Source organism: Ostrinia furnacalis, unplaced genomic scaffold (genome assembly GCF_004193835.3).
Source record: "Ostrinia furnacalis isolate ACB-3 unplaced genomic scaffold, ASM419383v2 OfSCF1006, whole genome shotgun sequence".
In the NCBI taxonomy this organism is placed as follows: Eukaryota; Metazoa; Arthropoda; class Insecta; order Lepidoptera; family Crambidae; genus Ostrinia; species Ostrinia furnacalis.
In genome coordinates, this window is record NW_021131245.1 from 139,507 (window position 1) to 156,250 (window position 16,744).

Sequence of the window (16,744 nt, forward strand, 5' to 3'; positions counted from 1 at the left end):
TTCCTACCTGGCTTCTATTCTTTCGATTCGAGACATTAGCTATCGTGACATTCGATGTGTCATGTCATGTGGCCTACAATCGATTTAATGATCGTTTGATGCAGCGTTTTCGTTGTCGTGACATTCGATGTAGCAACAATCGATATCATGTATAGAACCCTCCTAGCCTGTAAAATAGCTCTAAGGATCTATAGAATTTCTAAGTTTGATGGTAAGCCTGGTTCTTTAGGATAATGCAACAAACCTAAAAATAACAAATACTTATGTTTACTCTTGTATAGTGTACATAAGTGAAGATAAAATACTTATTTAAGTCTATTTATCTATGACTTTCTATATGGTTTACGTTCATTTTGTTGCGTGCAACTTACATTTACATAGAGTTGATGAAAGGAGATATATTGCGACTCTATTATGAAACTAAGGGTATTTCACCCATGCATAATGTACGCACTTCCAAGTTACTTCATTTGTGGATGAATATTTCATGTATTCAAAAGGGTAAAGCGCAATATCGTGTGACGACATATTACAAAATATTGTTATTTACAAGTAATTAGTTTTCTTTTATCTTACCGATAATTATAGTTAAACGTAACTTCTGAATAAAGAATTAGATAAACTAGTGTAAGCTGTATGGAGGTGAGTTTAGAAAGCAAATAATTCTACGGTCTATCTGCTGAGTCAAGGAAACCAATAGCTTTAAATAAATATTGTTGTTATTTGAAATAAAGTGTAGGTACTGAATATACTGATACGGAACACTTAAATATGGAGTCGCAATTTTTTTCAATTAGCCAAACTCCAAAATTGACTGCTTTTTATATCGTACGGTCTACACCCTTAAAATTTCTTACGTCACTAAAATGGAGTGTTCAATTAGTTCGAGATAGTATTGTATCCACATAGGTATTTATTTTAATTTGAAAAACTCGGTTTGGTCGTACAGAAGCAATGTAAAGTTCTTAAAAAAGCAAAATTTAAAAATAACTAAGTAACGAAACAAGCTTCAATGACACCGCGTAACCTTTACATTCAAGACTTTTACTCCGATTATATTAATAATAATATTATAATGCGACCATTATAATAATATAATCGCCACTTAAAAGATGATGACCGCTTGCACTCAAGGCTGGAAGACATACATTCTATATGAACCTTCGACATACGATTAGTATAATTTGTGAATTAGCGTGCAAAACTTTTCAAAATGACATTTTAGTATGACGAAAGTGCGTCTTAGTTTTTTGCTTGAACTTATCAATAGGTAATTGGGTTATAGAGATTTTTAACACAATAATCAATCAAAAGAAAATAAACCTAATTTCAATTTAATAACGCTTATATATGATCTCTCCGGCTATCCTCACATCACGGAGACTAGACTAGATTGTAGAGACCAGCCGGGCTAGGATGCGAGCCGTGATGAAATTTTATCGTGGGCTTATCGCGTATAATCTATAAAATGGCGCGGTAAACGCTTATCGACACTGCAGGGCTAGGATATGGACACTCGATAAAATCTGATCGTGGTATTATTTATTATATTTCCGTCTAAAATGTTTAAAATTCCTCGATAAGACTACAAGTATGTAATATCGTGTTGCGCATCGTTGCCCGGCTGTTAAGTTTAACTTCCATCAATGCCCTTTTCCATTGAAACACAGCAATGGACAGTATACAGCAGATCGTTATGTTTTTTTTTCCAAAATATTTTTATGAGAGGAATGAATAGCCTAATGTGCCATAATATAGAAACTTTCATGTCCAAAGACATTACACGCCCCAGCTATGTGTGCGTGCACCATCCTGCTTCTAATGCCAGTGCATGCCTGACAGGCGCGGATCCAGCCCTCAAAAAAGGTTGTGGGCACAGCCGCCAAAAATGAGCAAAGTGAGAGTTGGATCACTACATGCCCGGACTTACATACATGCCTATCGATCTTATCAATAGATCATAATAAAACAAGCAAATTAGGGTTGTGGGCATGCCCACAGTGCCCACAACGGTGGATCCGCGCCTGATGCCTGATGCGACTTCAAGCCTAAGCAAAGTGGTGTAATTTGTGCAATTTCATCTAACTACCATAATCGTGGTATGAACGGACCACACGGAGTAAGAACCCGGTATTAACTCTTTACAACGAGTACTAGGTATCCTGCAAGAATGGTTTTTACATCGCAGGTGTACATGCACATAACGATAGTGTAATGTCTATCAAAACTTTTGAAAAACGAACAGTAGCGAGCCACCACACATGTAAAGCTCACTTGCCTTCGTGAATTGCAACAACTATGACAAAAACTGAAGATTACATAGACCAAAAATATACCAAAACAATTTTTACATTTATATCATCCAATAAAATCATTGGTAAGTATATTGGTCATGGATATATTTAAAAAGTTTGCTAAAATTATAGGTTGTTAGAGTCACACTTCAGTGCATTTAACTTTTTTAAGGTTCAATAACATCTCTTACATTAAATACCCAGTTTATTTTCAGTCAGTGTACCAAATAAAATTTGGTACTTATCGTATACTTATATATAATCTTTTAAATAAAATAATATACAGGAATTTACTAAAACAGAGACACGTAACATTGAAATAGCCCAATTGTCATAATCATTTAAACAATCAATTTGTAACTAGACAAAAATATTGCAAACTGCTGCAAATGTATCGAAGATACATGTAGCTAAATACTGATGTAGCTATAAATAATAAATATGTTTTTTTATATTATGAAACAATAAGGCACCTATAGTTCGCAAACACAACCTAAAAACATCGGATTTTTATTTTACGAAACAAATGGAACATTTCTCAAAAAATGCATTTTAAGCCGGTACCTATTGAATAAAGCAATTGTGGTTAATAAAATTAAAAATCTCATGGAACTTTTAATTGATCTATAAAACCTATAAAACCATTCCTCTCACATTCGCTGTTTCGGAAAAACATTGGTACTACTTTATGGGGCATGACATTGCTAGAATGGTCATTTTCACCGCACCTGCTCTTTTTATGTGCATTCGGCCCGAAGTGTGTTAACGACTTCGCGTCACATCGTGTACTGTGACGTATTCTGCATTTTATCGTGAAAAGAAAAAGTGTCTCGCATAATTTTTAAGATTTTTACCGAAAGGAAAATCGTTTTTAATTTACGTTATTAGGTAACAGTTAATTATTGATTTCAGCGAAAGTTTCAGTGATTGATTTATTTTCAGTGGGTAATTATTTGTTAAATTAGTTAATAAATTGCTTTATATTATCCTTAATTAGTCAGTAAAATTTTCTAGAATAATTGAAAATGAGCATTTTGAGTGGGTCGTTGTGATCGTTACTGTAGTTTGCCTAATTGCTTGTCAAAAGTAGGTATGTAGCGAATTTTTTAGACAAATTACTGAAAGTTTAAATTGGCGTTGAATACGTGTTACTGAATTGTTTGTTATTGCGTCTATATAGGCATTTATAAGCTGTTGAAAGTGGGTAATCGTTCGTACACACAATAAATAATACATTACCTAAACAAAAACGCATCATTAGATTACGAAACGAACAATATAATATCGGAAGAAACGTGTTACATGTCAACACAACAAATACATTAGCAGAATAGTATGAAATACACATCACTGTTAGAAAATGGTCGGCAGTAATATTGCCAGTTTCCTTGCATTACGCCTACGTTTCAAGACAATCTGCCCAAGAGATACAGCTGCGGAAAGCAATATTTCCTCGCGCCTAGAAAGTAGACTGGACACGACACGACACGCAGATATCTGCACCGTTTCTGTATCGAAGTGAGCTAATTTCTTATATTGGAGATCTTCAGATGCACCGAAAGAATCTTCTTAACGGCATAATTTTATTTTATAAGTTATACACAGCTGTCTGTCCTAAAAAAACCTCTATTTCTTAATTATTATGTTATTAAAATAGGCTGGAAGAAAAAAGATATTCCTATTTGTCTAATTTTTGTCAAGAGAGTGGGGTTGTTGAACTTTCAAATCGTAACTTTTTGCTTATTATGTTATCATAATAATGAAAGTGATACTATTGGCTGTCTTATCAGAGACAATTGAGCCGAAACGCACTCTCATTTTCACTCTTTACAATACCAACACGACCTATAACCCCAACTTTCGCTGACGTTAGCACAAAAGAAACAACAATAAAACATCCGCTTAGTCACTCTGAACTTGAAAAACGGAACGCAGCCAATCCTTGACCGCGCTCCCGCCAAAACTGCTGTCATTGTCATAATGACAGGTACGTGCGCGCCAAGATGTCCGCCCCAGTCAGGTGAAATTAATTTTCATGAACAATCGATGCTTTCAGACAATGGCTACTAACTGNGCCAACTGCCAAGGTGACTTGGGCTGAGTTGCACCACCTTATTTTAAACCGTGACTATATCAATAACTAGTGTTTTTTGTATGAAGTTAGACAGACTTACGGGACTGCTGAACTACCAGGATCTACTGCTTGACCACCACAAAAACCCAACCAATGAAGGTCAAGTTTGTCCCGGGGGAAAGTTAAACTGTCATTGGAAATTAATCAGAAGAACATAGGAGGAGTTCGAAATTAAGGTTCGACTTCCCTCCATTGCAAAGCGGAAGACAGGTGACAAACAAAGGTTTAAAACCTATAAGAAAAGATTATGCACCACGGTCTATGTCAATAAATATCAATTAAGTTAGACAGACTTGTCTTTTGTTAAAGTTAAAGTAAGATGCTGCAACCCAGCCTTAGTTTCTTGCACTGCTTCTTCTCAGCACTAGCCCATTTACTGTTCCGAAGCAATGTACTTGGATGTAATTTTATAACTTTTAATCAACTCTTTAGCAATTTATACTAAACTTCTCGATCTTTCTGCGGTATTTGAAAGAGGATTACGCGATTTTAGAACAACTTGCTGAAGCATATCCACGAGTTCAAGACGAACGTAGAGTCGTCACGGTCTAACACTTCTAGATCCGTGGAGAAATTAGAAACAATTATCAAATGCGATTAAACGAGTTTCATATGCCCAAATATACCGGGTGTAAGGGACAGGTTCGCAAAAACTTTACCAATAGGTACTTAAGTTCAGACCCTTATTTTCAGTCCTTATATTTCCCGAAATTCTTACATGTACAATTTATTTTTTAATTTTGAATATTTTCATACTTTTATTATCTATGCAAGTTGTGCGAAAAGACATTCATATGTTACAGGATGATTTTGTTATCAGTATCCAAATTTTTAGGAGCGACTTAGAATCAGTAACTCAGATTCTACGTAAAGAAAACAATAATTTGTTTTTCATTTTTAATTATTTTTATCCGTTGGGTGCGGTTTGGAAAAAAATTGGATACTGATAACAAAATCACGCTTTATTTCCTTAATTAAAACTAACGTACAACAGATAACGTGAACTGTTGTACATGGAAGAGGAAAAACGACGAATAAGAAAGTGAGAGATGCATAATAATATTATTATGTATTAATACATACGCATCTCTCACTCCCCGTACTCTAAAAATCGAGTAAATAATTTGCGGGCAGCGCTGCAGCGATCTCAATTCAATATTTTTTTTGCAATACGCTCTGTATATAAAAATGCGCATAGTTATTATTGTTGGTATTTCTCCTGTTGAGATAGAGTTATTTCGGTCTGATAATTTAACGGGGACCGCGATAGGCTTGTTAAAAATAATTTGTTACACACTAACCCAGTACGCTGTTCGATACGAAGCGCTTAGGAAATTGTTGAAAATGTGTAATAAGTAGGCCATCGCGTGCTAGAGGATGTTACATTCTGAAGGCATTGGTGGGGATCACTTTTGGTTAACATAAGCGGGTTTAACGCCTCGGTGGTCGTAGCTAACCATCGATAACATCTAATATATTCTTTTAAAGACATGGGTGCGTATTACAGAACTACACTTAAAACTAATCAGATCGTAAAATAAAGATTCGGTGCGTAAACGCCTCTTTCGGGACCCGGTAATAACTTTAAGGCGATAATTACCCAAATGGTGAAGGTGCCAGACTAGCCGACTCCAGATCCAAGGAACGCTGGTTCGAACTCCGCCAGTCGCTGGACTGGAGTGGTGAACTCACTCATACTCATAACACAAACACAACTATTTAGCTTAGCACGAGGGTTAACTAATATTCTTCAAAAAATGGAATCCTGATACAAATCTAACCAATTCATTAACATTGGCTACAAAAAAAGATGTTTCAATACGTTAAAATTCTTCGTTTCTAGTCCTACACTTTTAGGGAGTGAATTTTCTCTAAAGATGACATATTCCGAAAGATGAGTAGAAAAAAAGCATCAACAACGGGTCTACGAATGTCCGCAGATTACATAAATTATGTTCCTATTAAATACCTATTTCGTTGATTACACTATTCCAGCTCAAACTGCAAGCAAGAAAAGATCGAAGACCATTACATTCCGTTACTAAACAACAAAATATCAATAAGCAAAAAGTAATGAATACTAAAAATCTTTTATGCTTTCTCTTCCGATAACTGCAAGATCAGTAAGTACGCGGTTCTAAGAACTTTAAACTTAATCTATTAAGAATTTTTGACCCAGACATTGATGAAATAGTCATCTGTCTAACATTTTTGTATTGAAATTACAAGTCATAGTAGGAAAGTATGTTGCAGCATTGAATACGCGGGAGTGTAGTACAGATGACAGCACATCAAGCTAACACAGTGGCATCTTATTGCAGTTGAAAAAGAGGCTGTTTTGCAACGAATTCGTATAAATCTACGGTCGACTGTACAAGTTCAGGTGTAATGAGGGAATAGAATTTGGTGTTTTAACGAGTTCAAATACATACAACTACTTATTATTTGAATTATAGACATTACTCAAACCTTGGCATACTCAATAGAATGTAATGATCCAATTTCCTTAGTAAATTTCTCTCTCCTATGTTCATTTGCTAAATCAAGGTTCAAGTAAATAAATAATTGATCGAAATACTTACTCATGCATTATAATTATTGGCAATTATATTAATACAGGTGATTTCAAGCTACCTAATAGCGAAATTCTAGGCTTTTAGCCCCGTATCGTGTATAAATTAATAATAATACCTTTAGTTAAGAGCTGTAACGGTATCTTCGAGCAATTTATTTTCTGTAAACACATGTATTTTTTATCATTATTCATCCATTCCTGAGTACCAAGATTATTTGTACATTCAAACATACTACAGTAGATTAACTTATACATAAGACACCCCGCAGAATACACACTTTAGTCGGCCGATAGTTGAGTCGGCTTCGAATTTGTATGAGGATTAAGGAATCGGCCGATACCAAATCTGTGCACCTCCTTACATGTTCATAGTGATTAACAGCCCGACCAAACTTTAGGCCGACTGAAAGCCTGCGGAGTGTCCAAATTGTCATCCAAAATCTTTAGTTAAGTATTCACAAGGTGTCATCCCATACTTAAACCAGTCAATGATGGCTTCAATAATCTGTCCGAAATTAATCTATCGTTACGTTTGACAGTGAGAGTATGTGAACTTCTACTTCAAATTGACTTTTACTGCCTTGACATAAGACACAATCGTCAACTTAACTGCGCAAAAGTATACCACAAGTCGGGCGTGATTCACAGAAATATGCTACTCATTTTCAGCTCGCATGTAGAATTAACTCTATCTCAAAGTAATAGGGTACAAATTAACTGCTGCACTAATGAAAATTGTGCAAAATGTGGTGCCAATGATGACTCGTAAACCATACTGCATGTAAGTATTGAAAGCTTTGAATTGACAGTTCAATTGACGCGAGTGCCAGTGCAATAACGGTATTTCGATGTTTGGTTGACTACTAGCGAAGTTGGAGCGATGGAGAGTCCAACCTTAACTTCAAACTTCTATGTTCTTCTGATTAATTTCTTTACAGGTCTAACGACAGTTTAATTTTCTTCTTAGGTCAAACTCAGCATTTACTCGTCAGGTTTTTATTGGCGGTCAAACTGTAGATCCTGGCTACACAGGAGTTGCAGCGGTGGGAACGAGTGGTGGGGATAGTCACGTACCAGTGCTGTTCTAGGAAGGCAAATAACAGAACAAGTTACATTTAATATGTTTATTTATTTATTTAAACTTCAGCACACAAACTAACAATGCACTGTAGCGGACTTAATGCTGGATGGCAGTATGTTAGCACCAACTCAAACTATGAAGTCGTGTAAAACACAACATTTTTGAAATTTCGTAGCTTTCGTTGTAACTACACTACGCAGCTACGGTGAAAGCTCCGAATTTCACAAATTATTTCCCAGGCATTTCTTCATGTTTTGATCATGTGTGTCCGATATTGTTGACAAAGTTCAATATATTGATTCGTTGTGGATAAATATTCTATTACTAGCAATTTTTCCCGCGGCACCTGTATGAACTTCGCACATTTTTCGGGAAATATTCCAATTAAATCTCTCCATAAAAATCTTCCTTGCGATTCAGTGAACACTTGAAGAGAAAAACATCGCCAAATATTCGCGTTTTTTGCGTTTAGCAACATATTTAGCGATACTTTTTATAGGTAAAGAAATAATTGTGTAAACCTGAAAAGTCACATAACACACAATAAAACTTGCGTAAAATATCTCAAAAATTATTTTTAAAATACATAGATCACGGACATAAAACTTAGTGGAAATTGAGTGGAAAATGGAAAATGAGTTTCAATTTGAAGATGGGAAAATAAGTATACCTACCTTATCTGAAAAACATCTCTACAAGAGAAGACCGCATAAACTTTCAACTCTATCTTGATGGTATCTCTGTAGTTTCAAGCAATAAACTGAGTTTGGTCTCGAAACAAAACGCTGCAGACGCCTAAGTTTACTTTTGTTACCATTACCTCTCGCTCCTTTGATGTTATCGTTCAAACTTGATAGGCGTAACTCGTTTTTGTAATAAAAACAATTATGTAGGTACGCGCATTTCTCCTGCAAGTGAGCGGGTAACTTTCGGAATTGCACGCTCGCCGTTGCGAGTTGATGCGCCATCAACATTCATACATAAATTAAATGTTCTCAAACGCTGTGTGGTCACATAATTTTTTGTTTAAAGTTAATTATGAAGAACTGTCAAATTTATAAATAAATTGGTCAGCTAATTAGGGCTAAAGTTGCTCTACAGACCCAGGGCTGTCGCGGTCCGCAAGATTAGAAGAAGGTTTGGTTCGTTCGTTAACTAGTGGACGTCAACTGCTGGACAAAGGCTTCTTCTAAGGATTTCCACAACGATTGGTCCTGCGCTGCCCGTGTCCAGGTTCTTCCCGCGATCTTCATTAGATCGTCAGTTCACCGAGTGGGAGACCAGCTCACAACAAACAGTCTAACTTCGTCTTGGAAACTATGAAATACATGACCGTAACCATATTAATATAAACTGGAATTTGCCTCAGTTTACAATTATATCGACACTAAAAACTTCTAGTTATGCTGCTATAAAAAATTTCAAGTTTAATAAATTATATTAAACATTAAGTTTAATAAATTCCTAATTCTTGAAGCATAAATAAGAAATGCTTTAAAACCTAGATTTCAAAATCGCTTCAATAAAATAGATTAGCACATTTTTTCTCTGGTCATTAAATCGGTCGATTGCTACAGTTATATTAATATCACAGAAACTTCGATTAAAAGTGTACCTTTTGATCCAATAATATGTTATCAATAGCCACATCAGCAAATGAATCACACGAAAACTGGAAACAAGTATTTTGTCAATAACATAATTAATTCATACTAGAGCTAGATTGGAGAAATTTTTCCTCGTTTTGACGCGATGCCGACAAATCTATAATATTTACGACACCATAAGACGTGTTAAGTCCTATTATAAAGATAAATAAATTACACATATTTTGCAATAGAAACTTTATATGCTGCATAAAAGCTGACGATGTGTGATAAAGAATTCTTTATGGTTTGTTCATTTCATAAATTTTACAATATGTATTTATCTTGTGTATTTTTCTAGTCATGATAATCTTCAGTAGGTAATCATGTGAAATCTTTAAATTATTATAGTAATACTACTGGCACGCAGAGATACATTGGCATTTGGAAGAAAACTGTAAGTAGTATGAGTATAATAGGACTATAATATAAACATTGCATCCGAGCACAAACTACATGTAAGTAATATACCTCAATATAATAATTGAGGTATATTACTTACATGTAGGTACGTGTACTTATTAAAAAAACTGAAATTAATAATTTAGCCAAACAACAATACAAACAAAACAGAAAATTGTAATTAAAATCGAAGGACGGAAGACTTGAGTAGTTACCCATACCTATTTTGACATTAATTACTAGTTATTACATACACAAACAACTATAATTGACTATTATATACTATCAGTAACTACTAATAATTATTAGTAAAAATTACATGTTGAAAGGTAATCTAAATGCGTAAATATCATAGGTCTAGCTTAATCAGTGCCTGAGGTATGAGAGCAGCACGGGAGCACGGTAATTAGATCATACAGTATTGTAACTTCATATAAACCGACGAAACGCGAGCTTTCCTTCGAATTTCAAATCTCGGGACGTGGTCGAAATCCAAAAGTTAGGGGTGTCTCGAATGTGCCGAACGGACGTCGATCGCCTAGTGTTGAAAATGACTAAGTTGATTGAATTTGGCTGACCGTCAATTACGATCTTTGTCAAAAACTAGTCATTAACTGTCAGAAATTGTCATTTTCAGTCAGTTTGATTTGAAATTAAAATTATATTTGTATAAAACCAGCTTTTGCCAACGATTTCGCCCGCCTGAAATTAAAGTAACAGGTCATTAAGTACTCATTATGATTAGTAGATTCAAAATTATTTTAGTAATTTTTTTAAATTAAATCTACAAATCACAAAACAACACACATTTTTATCCTATTCCATTCACAAAGTATTTTAATTGTCTAAATAAAAAAAAAATACAATCACACAACTAGATAGAAATTCTAAGTACAGATGTAATTTTATTAGAATGGGTACTGTAGGTAAGCAGCCCTATCGCATGTTGTCATACCGTGACGTACCGCGGGGCTGTTGACATTTTTTTCAAAAATATGGCCGAGTTGGAATACTGTATAGATAGTATTACCGTGACGCGAGGGGTGACATTGACATATTATGACGTGACAGAGCATATAGATGAACTACACTGAACTGTCCATTATTTGACACTGACAGAGGGGCCACCGTCAATAGCTGATCGCTAGTTCCGACTTTTGCCACGGTGGAAACCATATAGTTGCACATAATGGTGGCGCCCTTTTGTCAATGTCGTCGGTGGGACATTTCAGTGTAGTTCATCTATAAAAATCTGAAGCTTATCTGAAGTCTCGTTGACGTTTGACGTCTCACACCCTCCCGTGCCGCTCCCATACCTCAGGCACTGACTGATTTAAGCGCTAGACTTATTACAGTGACTAGCGGCCGCCCGCGACTTCGTACGCGTGGATCCCGTTTTACCCCCTTCATCTATCTATCTTACGCGGTTTAGATAGATTTTTTCATACAAATGTTTTTTCCCGCTAACTCCCGTTCCCGTGAGAATTTTGCAATATCCTGTTGTAACTAAGCTTTATATTTACTAAGGTACCTGCATGCCAAATTTCAAGCGTCTATCTTACGTGGCTTAGATTTTTTCATACAAATGATTTTTCTCGCTAATTCCCGTTCCCGTAGGAATTTTGCAATATCCTGTTATAACTAAGCTATAAGTTTACTAAGGTACCAGCTTGCCAAATTTCAAGCGTCTAACTTAAGCGGTTTAGATTTTTCATACAAAAGGATTTTCCCGCTAATGCCCGTTCCCGTGGGAATTCCTAAGTATCCTATAACCTGCACAGGAGTGTGAAGAATAATTGTACCAAGTTTCGTTAAAATCCGTCGAATAGTTTTTGTTTCTATAAGGAACATACAGACAGACAGACAGACAGACAAAGTTTCGTTAAAATCCGTCGAATAGTTTTTGTTTCTATAAGGAACATACAGACAGACAGACAGACAGACAAAAATTTTACTGATTGCATTTTTGGCATCAGTATCGATCACTAATCACCCCCTGATAGTTATTTTGAAAATATATTTCATGTACAGAATTGACCTCTCTACAGATTTATTATAAGTATAGATGATTATGCAACGGTCATTCATTAGGACGTCAGCACATTCATCGCAATAAAACTGAGAGGTGCGATATTAAATATTGCCTAATTATATTTAGATAGCTAAAGTCTTTGCATTCTAGTTCATAAAATGATCTTCATAAAAATAACTAATTGACAACTTTTAGTTTAATAAAATAGATCCGTAAAATTAGTATTCATGGTTAAATAGGCGCATTTTTATTGCGCATAAACGTCACACTCCTTTCAAAAACCAGTTTAGCTATACGGATGTCTTAATTTACTTTGCAAATTGGTTGCGTGTAAATAAACAATAAAGGTGAAGAGTTTTTGAAATTAAAGTCTAATTTAGTTATGACGCAAATAAGTAATTAATGCTCGTTTTCACCATCAATCCCTAATTAAGTGACCCCTATGGTAACACATAACAGGAATTTTGTTTTCATAGGGGTCACTTAAAAATTATGAAAACGGGCATAAGTCTACCCCTGAAACCACGCTAAAATTTTGCAGATACTTAGGGCAAAATTTTAGCCGGGAAAGTAGTATTCATGAGCTAGGAATTGTATTATAATCTAAAACCAAATAAAGATGTTCTTGCTTACTAACTTTAAATCCCTATAATATTCCTTTAATATCCACATTTGATTAATACTTAACTAAAAATGGTTGTTGATATTTTGACTCTACTTTTAGTTTTTGCTTACTAAAATAACAAGATCTAGGTGATATCTATAATAAACCGGTAAAAGATATTAAAACAAGTAATTGAGATTACTAATTTATGCAAAAATCAATCTCATTTTACCAATTTGAAGACAACGAAAATATTTAGTTCAGGTATTTTTTCGTATTCCTAACGGCTATTTGAAGGTTTTTAAGCAATGAAAGTACATTTCCACTAATTTCCTTTAGTTTATGACCCATTTAACTACGGAAGGGTAATTTTACGAATGCGCACCGCACAATACTTATTTACAACTAGCGGCCGCCCGCGACTTCGTACGCGTGGATCCCGTTTTACCCCCTTCATCTATCTTACGCGGTTTAGATTTTTTCATACAAATGTTTTTTTCCGCTAACTCCCGTTCCCGTGGGAATTTCGCAATATCCTGTTGTAACTAAGCTTCAAGTTTACTAAGGTACCTGCATGCCAAATTTCAAGCGTCTAACTTAAGCGGTTTAGATTTTTCATACAAATGTTTTTTCCCACTAACTCCCGTTCCCGTGGGAATTTTGCAATATCCTGTTGTAACTAAGCTTTAAGTTTACTAAGGTACCTGCATGCCGAATTTCAAGCGTCTAACTTAAGCGGTTCAGACTTTTCATACAAAACGATTTTCCCGCTAATTCCCATTCCCGTGGGAATTCCTAAGTATCCTATAACCTGCCCAGGAGTATGAAGAATAATTGTACCAAGTTTCGTTAAAATCCGTCGAGTAGTTTTTGTTTCTATAAGGAACATACAGACAGACAGACAGACAGACAGACAGACAGACAGACAGACAGACAAAAATTTTACTGATTGCATTTTTGGCATCAGTATCGATCACTAATCACCCCCTGATAGTTATTTTGAAAATATATTTAATGTACAGAATTGACCTCTCTACAGATTTATTATAAGTATAGAAGAAGATAGATTAACCTAGACATTATCGTTTAAAATCAATTGTACAATTAGTAATTGTTTTGTTTTGTAGTTTAGTAGAGTTCCGTTTTTCTTACACACATATTTTATGTAAGTGTAATAAGAACGTACTAACTGTGTCATAGTCAAGGAGTTTGATACCAGCCGGGCCAGGATGCACGCCGTGATAAAATCTTATCGATTATTTTAGACGACAAATGTATGGGCTTATCGCGTAAAATCGATAAAATGGCGTGATAAACGCTTATCGCGGCGCTCATCCTAGGTCTACATATTTTAAATGGTATTTACCAAAATATGTATGGACTTGAAAGAAGATGTCCTTAACCGCTCAGAATTCTCTGCCGATATAGAGATGTACCTAGTTGCTCTTAATAATGAATAAAAACATTGAACTGCATCGATTCGGCATTTATATCGCTACATAATCGCATAATGTATCGATACATTCACGCTATTTCAAAATTTCTTTCTTAGAAATAATGATACAGCAACAGCGAGAGTGATCAAAACTGTTTCAATTAAACCGCTAGAGAATGTAGATCAAATAATCTAACCAAACCTTATAATTTTTGAGTACATAATGTATTACTCTTCCATCGATAAGTACCTATAACGTACTTGCATCGAAACTCATTCGATACTACTATCGGAACTACCATTAGACGTTAGAAACTGTATCAAGACTCAATTTGTCTCGCTATTAAAGTAGAACGAGTGTGTAAAGATAATCGGTTTTCTACAGGCTACACTTCGGAGAATGTGCGAAAGAATTACATGAATTAATTCCACCAGCCCCCTTCCATCATCGGGGAACCAGACGCAGGTTAGCGTACCATCCCTATATTGTTGACATTCCACCAGCTTCGATGACTCTTTTATAATGCGAACAGCTAGGGACTGGAATTCGCTGCCTGCTGCTGTCTTTCCCGAAAACTATAATCCGGGCCTTTTCAAGGCGAGAGTGAATAGGCACTTACAGGGCAGATATGTACCATCCTAGACCGCATCCCACTTAACATCAGGTGCGATTGTGGTCAAATACCTGCCTTGTTGCATAAAAAAAAAAACGACTTTATATCGCCTCAATGTAGCAACCGGATAGCTTTAGAAACGCTAGTCGAGGTGTGTAAAAACCCTTAGGTTTCTATTAATCCTTCAAGACCCGCGAATCTAGACACAATAGATAATCAATTGTTATGGCATTAATATATGCCGTCTGGGACTTTAAAGGTTAAACAATTTTGTCTCTTATAATATCTGTGATGTTTAACTTGCTAACCTTAAAGAATCCTTCAAATGCCTAAACTAAATACTTACTATAAGGAAGCTTCAGTGTTTCTGTCACTGTAACCATCATCGCATAATGGTCCACTAGACTTCTTTCCGTAGTTACATAAAACCGGCGGTATGGTTCCGTATGAATCTAAACTTGTTTGCTTTTATCATTAAAGATTCATATAAACATTTCGTTTAACACATAATATCTAAACAAGACATTAAAATGTCTTATGTTACCCAGTTGCAAAAATTATGTCCCTCCGAATGTGTTGAATTTCTATACTTTACTAATTATGAATGAGGCATTATGTAAGGATGAGGATAGTAAATATCTTAATGTAAACAATTAAAGCCTTAATAAAGCGATAGAATTAATTAACTATACGTTGCAAATTGGATTACATTATATTATTATTATTATTATTATTTTTATATTTTGTGCTTTTTCCACCTCAGCTTAAAAGCTGGAAAATTAAAGATCAGCTACGGGCATTGCCAAGGACCTGATCTATAATAAGATTAATTAAGCGTTTATATTACGATGGGCCAGCAGAAGTGGCAGGCTCATTATTGTCATTGTCCTTTTACATTTAGCGCGACTGAAAACTCAGTCTAATTACCGCGTTCGACTTTTCGGCGTCTTAAAAATAATAAGCGTAGAAATTTTAATTTCACTTACCATAATAAAATCCGTAAGTGTGCCAGCAATGCGAAATCCGAATAAAGTTGTAAATCAGATAAACAAAAACGGTTGAACAAATCCAGAATCGAGTCACGATTTATCAACACTGCACATCACTTCGGGATTCACGCGCGAATTTATTTTTCTTTTTTTATTGTCTTGCCTAGGGCGGTGAGGGATGCGTGCTGTGGTTTCGCCGGACCGTGGTCAACTGTTCTTTCTGGCGGATGAGCTGGCCACGCGTGGTAGAGCGTGCGCAGCGACGGACTTTTCTTGCGCTTGAAAACTCTTCGGCGTTTTGGTGAAAGAACGCGAATGTTTTACGATATTTATTATATATAATGTGTGTGCACTCAGAACTCTACATTTTTCAAAACAATTACACCTACCTAAAAACAACTACCTACCTAAAAATGTTGAGCTCACTGCAATGGATTTTTAAAAAATGTTGAGATTATTAATCTCTAAAGTCTTCTATTTCGGAAAATCTAAGCTTTTCAGATGTAACAAATTCAAATTATTAATCTCAATAAACACAAACTTTCATTGTGTTACCATTACCAACTTTGGAATCGGAACATACCCCGTCAACAACAAATAAACAGTAATTAGTTCAATTTACAACGTACATTGATACGAGTGATTGATTCACTCGCTACAACCTACTCAGTAATGTTACGACGATCTTAAGTCAAGTGTAGAGTACATCCATTTTATTACACATAGAGACTTTACTGGCCACTTAATCAGTGATAGAGTCTACATGGTTCTAACTTGCAAGGTACAAAGCTTTCACTCTCATCCGATACAGTTTCTACGAGAAAATTAGTTAGCGTGGGTGGTCATCAACACTGTTTACTTCAACAAGTATTAGTACTTATTCTGTACTTCAACTTATACGAGTAGCTGAAGATATTCTAGAATTTACGAACGGTCCT

The 16,744-nt window shown here is 35.4% G+C and overlaps 1 protein-coding gene across 1 annotated transcript in view; it reads right to left on the reverse strand.

Moving 5' to 3' along the window:
- The window catches only part of LOC114350920 (uncharacterized), a 59,193-nt gene extending 43,193 nt beyond the window's left edge, over positions 1–16,000 (reverse strand). The window contains 1 exon segment of the mRNA XM_028301887.1: positions 15,804–16,000. The gene's annotated coding sequence lies outside the window, so the exon portion shown is untranslated.
- Positions 16,001–16,744: the final 744 nt, after the last annotated feature.